The 10,673-nt window shown below is 44.5% G+C and overlaps 1 long non-coding RNA gene and 1 pseudogene across 3 annotated transcripts; both read left to right on the top strand.

Annotated features, from left to right (window-relative positions):
- Window positions 1-861: 861 nt before the first annotated feature.
- On the top strand, window positions 862-3,561 carry LOC123101325 (aspartate--tRNA ligase 2, cytoplasmic-like; annotated as a pseudogene).
- Window positions 3,562-3,650: 89 nt separating this feature from the next.
- Window positions 3,651-7,834, top strand: LOC123103561 (uncharacterized). 3 transcript variants are annotated; one of them, XR_006449861.1, is made up of 5 exons: window positions 3,651-4,249; window positions 4,409-4,610; window positions 4,696-4,807; window positions 4,921-6,482; window positions 6,562-7,834. It is a non-coding gene; the product is annotated as an uncharacterized lncRNA (long non-coding RNA). The 3 variants fall into 3 exon arrangements; XR_006449860.1 differs by having other exon boundaries at window positions 6,580-7,834; XR_006449859.1 differs by having other exon boundaries at window positions 4,921-7,284.
- Window positions 7,835-10,673: the final 2,839 nt, after the last annotated feature.

A 10,673-nucleotide genomic window follows, 5' to 3' on the forward strand; every position in this document is an offset into this window, starting at 1 on the left:
CGCTTAGTTGGTCCTACATTACGTGTTTTCTTTGGTTTTCGTCCATGACGTGTCATTCGTATATGGTCTCCTGCCTGGTTCCTACGAGGTGGGATTATTCGACACTGTAGCGGCCGTTGCACCCTACCTACTCCAAGATTTGAGAAAAAGTCCAGCCCAACCAAAAGCCCATTGTAGAAAAAGGTTTGCGTTGCTGATCAGTACATAGCTAGCCTCAAGATCGCTGGTCCAGGAGTAGAGGATCGTCGAAGGAGGATGTGCGGTAACGCATTGCTTTATAGGGGGGTTGTTTGTGGTATCGATTGACAACTAGCCCGAAACCGTTTACGGAGGTAGCCGATTACAACGTGCACGTGCCAAACGCCTGTACGTTCTGCGGGGATACTTTTTTATCCCGTTGCAACGCACGAGCATATTTGCTATGAAATATAAAGAAACCTCAAATGATTTTTTTGAAAATGTTTATAGTTTTTAATTTGGTGTGTAATATTTAAAGTCATGACAAAAAAATATTACCTACTAATTTGAGGTGTGTGGTATTTTCTTCTTCCGTTGCAATGCACAGGCTCTTTTGCTAGTTAATTATATTATATAATTATAATTATATTATATAATATATCTCTCTTCCTATCTCTCCCTAATAATAAAGCACGGATTGGGTCTCCGGGTTCACCGTCGCGGCTTTTTTATAAAAAGGTCCCTGTGGTCTTTATGAATTAAACCCGCCGTCCTCGTTTTATCTGAAAAAACGTTTCGTCTTTTTTCTAAAAAAAAAACTGTTTAGCACGCCTAAGCCTCAGCCCGCCGCCGTTACCCACGCAACGTTGCTCCTCCGCTCGCTTCCTCCCCGCCGGTGACGACATGATGTCTTCCGAGCCCGAGAAAGCGCCGCCCGCCCCCGAAGCGGGCGTCCCCGCAGACACCGTCAGCAATAAGCAACGGAAGAGGGACGCCAGGAAGGCCGAGAAGGCGGCCAAGTACGCGCAGGCGCAGCAGAAGCCCGCCGCCAAGGACCCCTCGCCGGAGCATGAGAAGAAGAAGCAGCAGCCCGACGCCGAGGACGACCCCTCGGCGGCCAACTACGGCGACGTCCTCCCCGGGGAGATCCTCCCTACGGCAGTCCCCGATGAACCGTGGGCGGAGATCGGCCGCCTCGACAAGGCCGCCGCTGGCTGCTCCGTGCGCGCGACGCCCAGGCAGTCTACCGTGGGTCCAAGACCAAGAATGTGGCCTTCCTGGAGCGGCGGCAGGGGATGAGGAGCACCGTGGCCGTGCAAAACGTGCTCGCCGGCAGCGCCCAGATGGAGCCCTTCGCCTTGTCCCTCCCCAAGGAGTCGATCGTCGTCGTGGAGGGCGTCGTCGCCCTCCTCGGCAAGCCCCTCAGATACACCACAGTGCGAGAGGTTTCTTTCTGCCGTAGCTGATCTTTGTCTGTCTGTTATTTTCTGATCCCCGTTTGATGGCTGGCAGGTGGAGAACTGGAGATTCAGGTGAGGAAGCTCTACTGCATCACCAGGGCCGACCCGAGGCTACCGATCAGCGCGCAGGATGCCGGCTGGAGTGCAGAGGAGTTTGCAAAAGCTGAAGCAGTATGTCAACCGCCTGTACAATCTGCATTTGCTTGCCTCCTCTTTGAATGCATGAAGGAGGAGGACACAGTTTTGTTGTTGCTCCAATTCTCCGATGATGATGATATCTGGGTTCAGCTGATGGGATCTTGTTGTTTTGCAGAAGGGAGTGCCACTTCCCTGCGTTGGTCAGGACACGCTTAGACTATCGAGTTATTGAGCCGGGAACACCGGCAGGTCAAGCCGTTATCCGTATACAACATCAAGTTGAAAACGTTGGTATTTGTTCTTGCTTTTAGGACTGCTGCTATCAGTGATATATTCATGAATTGAGTTTGCAGAACTAAACATACCATTTTATGTAGTAATATGTTGTGTAGCTTAGATAAAATATTCTACTTAGACACTGAATTAAACGTATCTGATCTGGTGACCCCTTTGAGTCGTTGGGCCAAAGCGTGGCATTGGCTGGGCTGCTGCGTGGGGATTTCAGTGATACTTTTGGGTGGTCGTTTAGGTGGAGTGTGCATGAGCAGGCACCATAGCAGCACTTAGTGCTGGACTGTCATTGCATTTGGTCGTAATGATGTGGATAGGCTCTTGCCTCTTCTTCTATAATATATGAATAATATGATACACATCCTTGTGCGTGTTCTAGAGAAAAAACTTTAGCCTCAACCTGTAATTATTTCGCACCCGCAAAAAAAGCCTTTATTCAGCACCGTGCTGGTCTTTTAAGTTGTTTCTAGACACTGATCGATCCAGTGATCTTAATGTTATGCCTGCAATCTGATTACACTAATGATTGGATTGAGTTTTAACTTTATCATTCGGTGTTGAATATGTATTTGTCAAGCCAATGCATATGCTTTTACAAAAGCTGTTTTATGAAGGCTGCACGGATTTATTTTTTATGCATTTCTGCAGCATTTGATGCTTTTTTTTGTGCTGGTTAGTAAATATTTACCATTGTTGGATACTACAGAAATTCAGAGAATATTTGTCCTCAAAAGATATTGGGATCCACACTCCAAAGCTGATTTCAGGGTCAAGTGAAGGTGGAGCAGCAGTATTCAAACTTGAATATAAGAATGGCAAGTGTGCTTGTTTAGCACAATCCCCTCAGCTGCACAAGCAGCTGGCTATCTGTGGTGGGTTCCGTCGTGTCTTAGAGGTTGGGGATGTGTTTAGAGCTGAAGATTCCAACACACATAGGCATCTGTGTGAGTTTGTTGGTTTGGACGCTGAAATGGAGATTATAAGGCACTACTTTGAGGCGAGCAGGTTTGGTAGAGTGCTCTTCATTTACAAACACTTTTTTTTGCGGAAATCTTCATTTACAAACACGACAATGGCTGAACTTGTTTCTTCAAACAGATTTGCGATATTGTGGATGGATTATTTGTAGAATTGTTCAGACACTTGAATGAAAATTGGAAGACGAAACTCGAGGCAATTAATAGGCAGTATCCATTTGAACCAGTGAAGGTAAAATATTTGTTGCTTCTTATTGCTTGGTGGTTCCAGTAATGTTACAATATCTAGGTTTTGTAGCTGAAATGGCGACTCACATTGTGTTTATTCCTGCAGTACCTAGAGGGTATCTTGAGGCTCAGTTACGAGGAAGGAATACAACTGTTGAAGGTACAAACATGTAGCTATTTCATTACCACCCTGATGTTTTTCTCTCATCATTTTGAATTTTATACTGTTCTTGTGCAGTATATAACTGCTATTTTAACTCTACTGTACATAGCCTAATGTATGACATCATAATAAGAAAAGAAAAAGAATTAAGCATTGGTGATTTATTTGCTTGGCAGGAAGTTGGAACAGAAATTGAGCCTATGGCTGACCTTAACAGTAATTGTACCTAATTTTGTGCGTACGTTGTCATGCTTGGGGGGACACAGTGCAATCCATCGGACCCGTTGCAACGCACGGGCTCTTTTGCTAGTCTCTCCCTAATAATAAAGCACGGATTGGGTCTCCGGGTTCACCGTCGCGGCGTTTTTCAGAAAAGTCCTACTGTTTTGATTATTCAACGCACAGTACTCGGAATAAGTTAGCCCGAACCGATACAGCCGAGAAAAAAGAAAGAAAATCAGCCCTCGCACGACCCTGCCTCCCAATCCCCGTCTCCACCTCCTGCCTCGCGCGCCGCCGTGCGCCGACACCGCCCACCACGCCGGTACGTCTACCCCTGCACGACCGGCTACACGCCGACGACGCTCGAGTGCACCTTCTTGATCAAGGCAACACGACGGCTCGAGCGGTTGGGGGCAGCACGGCGGCTCGATGCGGAACGGCGGCGGCGGCGGCTGGAGCTTGCAGGGGCTGGGGAGGCTGATTCGAAGGTGGGCGGCGAGGCGGGGGAACGGTGAGGAAGGCCGGAGCGAGGGATCCGGCGACCTAGGCAAGAGCTCGCCGGAGCCGGGCGATGGCGGACGGGCGCGCGAGGCAGAGGGATCCGATGCGGCGGTTCGAAGTCCTTGCAGGCAAGGGCGGACCTCCATGGCTGGCAGGGGGGCTCCAAGGCCATGGCGGGGCTTCGGTTTTCCCTGGTATAGAAAAGAGAAACAGAAGAGGATTCAGGGAAAAGAAGAACGGGGATTCAGGGAGAAGAAGAACGGTGGAAGAAGGATGGCTGGCCTCCTCGGCGCATGCCATACGATCTAAAGGTCTGACCATGTTGCTTTTCTTCCATCTTCTAATACAATCGTAAATCAGCAATCAGCAAAGAGGGAGCTGTAGGATCAGTGTCTACCCTTTTCTGCAGCTCAATCATGGTGTTGTTTGTGGCTTCCACTCTCATACTGATTGATTAGGTGCTCTAACAGGTTCATATCAGACAAGGCAACCACAACAGTACAACCATGATAATCTCATGGGTGACAACAGTCAGAACCTGGATCGAGCACTGTGTTTTACGGGACTTCAGAAGATAATCTCAATTGTTCTGCAAAGGGAAAGCATTCGCGGTATACGTTCTACAAATATACCTCGGGATACATTCATCATTGTACAATCAAGAACCTGAAGGTTACCGGCACGTCAAACATTTGATGCTTATGTTTTATGAAGGCTGGAATCTTGATTCAAGGCTTAATTATGACTTTTCTTGCAGTTTGACACAAAGTATTACTAAGCCGTTGGAACTGAAGAGACGCTGAAAAAGATTTGGTTTAGGACCCCTCCGAAAAGTGGCCCAGATGTTCCATATACATTTGGTCTGATAGGTATTGTCAAATTTGCTCAGGATATAACTTGCATGGTCACGTCTAAATTCCAACATAATTTTACTATTGTAGTTTATGAGTGATATTACTGAGAATTTTACTATTGTGTTTAGGTGATCTCGGTCAGAGTTTCGACTCCAATGTCACGCTCGCTCATTATGAGTCCAAATAGTATGATGTAATCCTCTAAGCATGGTTGACATACTTGCTTTGTCATATTTACTATCATAAATTTCTTTCAATGGGGTCTCTGGAAATACTGTTTTCTATGTGTTCCCATTGGTGGCTGAATAATTTGTCACTTTTTCAATGGGATATATTTGTTGCTAATGGTCATTTATAAAGATTTATAAAGCATCCATCTGTGAATGAATTTCTGAATATTACCATAATGTGTATGATAATGGTGGAACACTTAGATTGTGGTTCATGACAAAACACTTGTGATGATGTTGTTCAACTATTGTATGGCAGTTCCAGATTGTGTGTTTACGTATGCCTAGCCAACCTTGGTTCATGAAGCTTTAGAAATTAGAAGCATCATCTTGTTTCAGAAGGTAAAGAAAGAAGGTGTGGTGATACTTCTTCTCCTCCCGTTGCAACGCATCCGGAGCTCGAGCGAGCCGATTTGCACAGAGGCTGAGGATGGGATGGTGTGCTGCACTCGAGACGAGAGGGCTCGATTAAGGGGATTGGAGGGTGGCGCCGGCGGGCTCGCGGACGGGGATGGAGAGGGCGGGTGCCAGCAAGATCGAGCCGGGGATGGAGAGGGCGGGGGTCGGCGAGCTGGAGGTTGAGGATGGGAAGAGGTGGCGCTGCCGGCGGCCACGAGCGGAGGAGGGCACGCAGCTTCTCTCGCCATGTGTAGATACAGTACTATTTTACAGGCGCAGACAGGAAGGCAGTACATTGTTCTTGCGGTACGCTGACGCATTTGATTTGCCCGTGCCATCTAGGAAGGGCTGGTTCTACTGCTAGATGTTGGCCCGTCGATGCACTGGGAGCTGCAGGAAGTCGAGAATGTCTCCACCACCCTTGTGTGCAAGAAGGCAAGCAACACGAGGAGCGGCGATGGCCGCTGCCTGAGCCTGGCGTTCTTTTTGTTGAGAATCCCTGAGCCCGGTGGTGGTTATCGCGAGAACCAGGACAACGGAAGCCAGGTGGCATCACTGGTCCATGTAAAACAGGTTTAAACTTGGTGAAGCCATTGAACAACACTCTTGCTTTCTTCTGTTAGGACCCTTTATCAACCATTGAGCCACGCCAAGTTTTTGAGATGGTAATGAAGCCTGCCACATTAAATTTGTCCCTCCCCTTGGTTCTTTGTTATTTATTCTTTTGAATTCCTGAAATTTCTCTCCAAAATAAGTCTTTCTTTGCCAGAAGATTGAACTGTTTCTTTTCAGCTACGATCATCTAATCTCATATGTGTGTTCGTTTGAACTTTATTTACTCTTTTGACTGTTGATTTGGTTTGCTTTGCCTGAAGATTGAACTATTTCTTTTACTGTTGATTTATGAACTCCAAGTACTGATGTGCATAATTAAGCATCTGTTCATCAGGTGTCATTGTATATGGACAAGTCTGCAGGGGTTTGCCAGTCGGACTTCCATGATTGCAAATTGTCGTTCCTGCAACTTATATGTGATCATGATCTTTTTGTTGAGATGACTGGTATGTATCCCGCTGTAAATTCATGGACTACCAACCTAGGGAACTATAAATATTCCGGTTTGCCAAACTATTTTAATAGACCAGCAATATTGTTCAGAGACTTCGGTCCTCCTCCACAGCGGGATGCGACCTCCCTGGAGCAGCGGGTCAGGCGCATCGTCGGAGGGGGAGAAGAGCTTGTTATCTACATGACTACATCAATGTTGAGTGAACCGCCGTCGAACTGAAGCGCGCCTCCTATAGCTGCGACCCTGTGTTGGCCCTGCCCGCGTACGTCCGCTAAGACCGGAAACAGAGCAGGAAAGGAGTTCAAATGACCTCTCTCTATTTTTCCTCCCTCTGGGAGGGAGTTGCCAAAGCAGTTAAGGCATGCGGAGGTTTGAAAGTTGCGCAGGAGGCGGCCTAAGGGTGGGACGGCGTACAATCCCTCTACTGTCATTTTATACTCTGATTTTTTTGCTGCATGCACAGGTGTTTCAGGCAGAAACAGTAATAGCATCGACTAGGAGGAGCAAGACAAGAAGCAGCGACAGCTACCATTGCTGGCTAAGCTATCTGCTACGATGCCCGCCTCTCTTTGCAACGGCCAAAGCACACAACAATCCATATTTTGGTGAATTTTTTCTCCCCACTTTGGTGACTTGGGACGGGTTGTGGGCAACAGCAGTTTGAAAGAATCGGTAGTAGAAACGTGAATGTTAAAGCCAATGGGCTAAAAACTATAAGGATACTTGATTTGTTTCCATGTCTACCTTTCAGTATTCAGCCTTGCGAGAAAATGTGCCTCGGGATAGAAGCTTGACATAGGTGTGGCCTTGAATGCCAGGATTTTATGAGTATCCTGACTCTTCTGTTCTCATTACAGAATCAGAATTCAAAAGATCAATGTACTAATGCATTTCAAGTTTTCAACAGGAGAGTACTTTCTGATGTTTTAATGACCAGGTATTATTGATCTTGAGGTGTGTTATTGATCTCCGTTACTAAATAGATGGTGTTTTTTGTTACTTTATGAAGAAGCATTGCATGCAAGACGCCATAGAAAAAAACTGCTGCCCCTGATGCTTCCTCGCGGAATCGCAGCTTGATGGGGCTTGCTGCGCCTCTGGAACACGCAACCGCTAACAAAGAGCAGCTTGAAGGTTTGAACAAATGTACATATTGAAATTTAGAGTTCCAACAGTACATATGTGCAAGAGTGTAATGTTCACTTGGAACTTGCTCGTGGTGGAGACGTTCAACACAAAAAAAGTGAAGACGACCTGAAACTTCATGAGATAATTTAGTAATTCGGTCTGGTCAGTACATTTCTACGTAAACAAAAAAATATCCAATCAAAGCACATTGGCTTATGATGTTTTTGTGTGTGGGAGTTTTATGATGTATTTTTTGTTAGTACATCGTTTCATTAATGATATTGGATGAGGGGAATAAAAAACATGTGCATATGTAGCTCACTGCCATTGATTAATTTACTGAAAATTGAATCTATAATCAAGACAATGAGTTAGTTCCAGACATGCAAAATTATGAATTAAATTTTTATTAAACCTACAACTTGAAAATTCTGATTTTATATCATATGTGATGTTGTAATAGGAGAGGATTGGACACTCTTCTATCTGATAATGGATTGTTTCGAAGAATGGATCTTGGTACTTTTGAACAATTTTATACTATTGTTTTGCTATTTGCAAAGTTGTTTGAGTTGTATGCATAAACATATTTGTTCGAGTGTTAATTAGTTTTATAGGTTTCCAAGCACATGTTTATTATTTTGCCGCTACTCACGTCGACCCCAAGAAGTCCATCTATGTGTGCATGGGCGATACAAATAGTGCGGAGAAGGAATCATGTGCGAGATCACTGGTCAATCTGGTCCACAACATCAAATGCCGACGTCCATAGCGCAAGGCAGTGCTTTTCCGAGCAAGCAACCTAGCAAGTGCATCGGTGATCAATGGTTTGTTTGAACAACATATATGTGCGATTATATTCGGCTTATATATTGGGTTAGGGGCAGGTGGTAATATTTTACTCTCGTTGCGACACATGAGAACTGAAATAGATCATGACGAACATTGTTAGGGTACGTCAAAATTTCATGGTCAAAAAAGAAATACTCAATGTAGTCTTATTTTTGATGTTTTGCAAAAAAATGGATTAAAGAAGTGCTGCATAATGGCAAGTGGAGCGGGTTTTAATTTTTCGCCCGATGCAACGCACGGGCAATTGTACTAGTAACTATTAAAATCTGTAATTGTACCTATTCACCCCCCTCTAGGTCCATCTCAATCCTTTCACCATCACAGTAGGGGTAAAATCCGCGAGAGTCTGGGTTATGTGTGGTAGGGCTGGTTCTCGTGCATGTACAACCGGGGTGCTATCTCCACCAAGAGGCAACATTGTTTTATTTGAAGACCATGTTTTTACTCCGCTAGATACTGCCATCACCCGCTCCAATTCAAATGGCTGATAAATAGGAAACATAATTTAATGTATAGACATTGTATGAGAGACAAATGCAATAGATAGTGTGGAAAAAAGAAGGCATTAAATAATTGACATGTATATTGTTTAACCACAATAGATAGCATGACATAATTTCACATATATGATGTCTATCTAAACTGGATAGCATAGCATAATATAATTCAAAGATATGATGACTAACTAAACAAGATCGCATGAAATAATTCACATACATGTTATCTAAGTAACTAGGATCGCATGATTTAATTCACATATGTGATTTATATGCTAAGCGGAGGGCATTCACATATATGATGTCTGAACTAAGAACATGATGTTGAATATTCTGTATATGATGTCTAAACTATGCAATGCAAGACACCATATGCATGATATGAGCAGTAGAACTGTGCCAAGTTAGAGCATACACCTCGGTGGGGGAATATGACTGGTCATCTGTCTCTGAATCCATCTCTGAGGAGCTATCGGGACCCAGCAAGAGATCTGCTTCGACAGGTAGCACTGTCTGCTCCGAAGGCCTTGTTTTCACTCTATATTTTCCCATCACCCACTCAAATGGCTGATTCATAGGAAGAGTAGTTTAATGTACAAACATTGTCAACAAATGGAAATTTAATGAAGAAAAGGATGGGCTAGATATGATTCAAATATATGATGCCTGGTTAAACAAGATGGCATTGCACATTTCACATATATTATGGCTGGCTAAAAGACATGAGACTACATAATTCCCATATATGATATTGAAACTAAACATGTGGCATTACAGAACATGTCTAAACTAAGCAGATGACATATATGATGTTGAAAGTAGCCACTGCAAGGCAACATGTGCATGATATGACTAACATCATCATGCCAAGTTAGAACAAACACCTTGGGGGTAAATAGGAGTGGTCAGCTGCGTCTGAATCCGACTAAGAACAAATATCTTCCTACGGATTACAATCTGAAGAGGGGAGGGGGAGGGTTTGCCATTGAACCAACCATGGCGATGTCTGCATTGTATTGCCGCGCAAAACTCTTCTCTTTTCTTTTATCTACATGTTCAACATGACTGTGTACAATATCTCACATGCATACAAAAAAATATAGTGAGATTCTGTAAGGAGAGCATGCAGAAATCTAGAGTAATAGTAACAACCAGTGGATGGATCCAAAAATAATGATAGCAGGCTGATGATTGCTTTAATTTAATAAAAACAGATGATGATTGCTTTACTATTTGTTTCCCACCCAAGATGAACAACATAGGCATACCCTAGGTGAACCAGATATTAGACAGAGATACTATTCATTGCTGCCTCGATATGTGCCCCATAACTAATTAGAACTCAAGTTTGAACATCAATTTGGACCTGACTTGGAGTCTAAGAGGTGAACAGGAAAATTTCCTATTGCTATGTTTTTCCGTTGAACCATAATAGCCCTAATGGATTGATATGAATGTAGAGTAATAAGTGATGCGACAAGTGTACAACCTCTTTGCCGTAGCCGTGCCGACCTCAACATCATTGGGTTGGTCGCTGAAGAAGTTGAGGCAGAGGTGGCTGTCGGAGGTGTGGAGGAAATCTGAGGAATCTGTAGACGGCGTCCAGGGCACTGCTCTGTTGTGATGGATCATTCCGTCCTTGGAGCAGCTCCGGTGAGCCGTAAGACGTCAAGGCTGAAGCAGCACAACACAGACATCGTTAATCT

The sequence above is a fragment of the Triticum aestivum genome, chromosome 5A (genome assembly GCF_018294505.1).
Source record: "Triticum aestivum cultivar Chinese Spring chromosome 5A, IWGSC CS RefSeq v2.1, whole genome shotgun sequence".
NCBI classification, from domain to species: Eukaryota; Viridiplantae; Streptophyta; class Magnoliopsida; order Poales; family Poaceae; genus Triticum; species Triticum aestivum.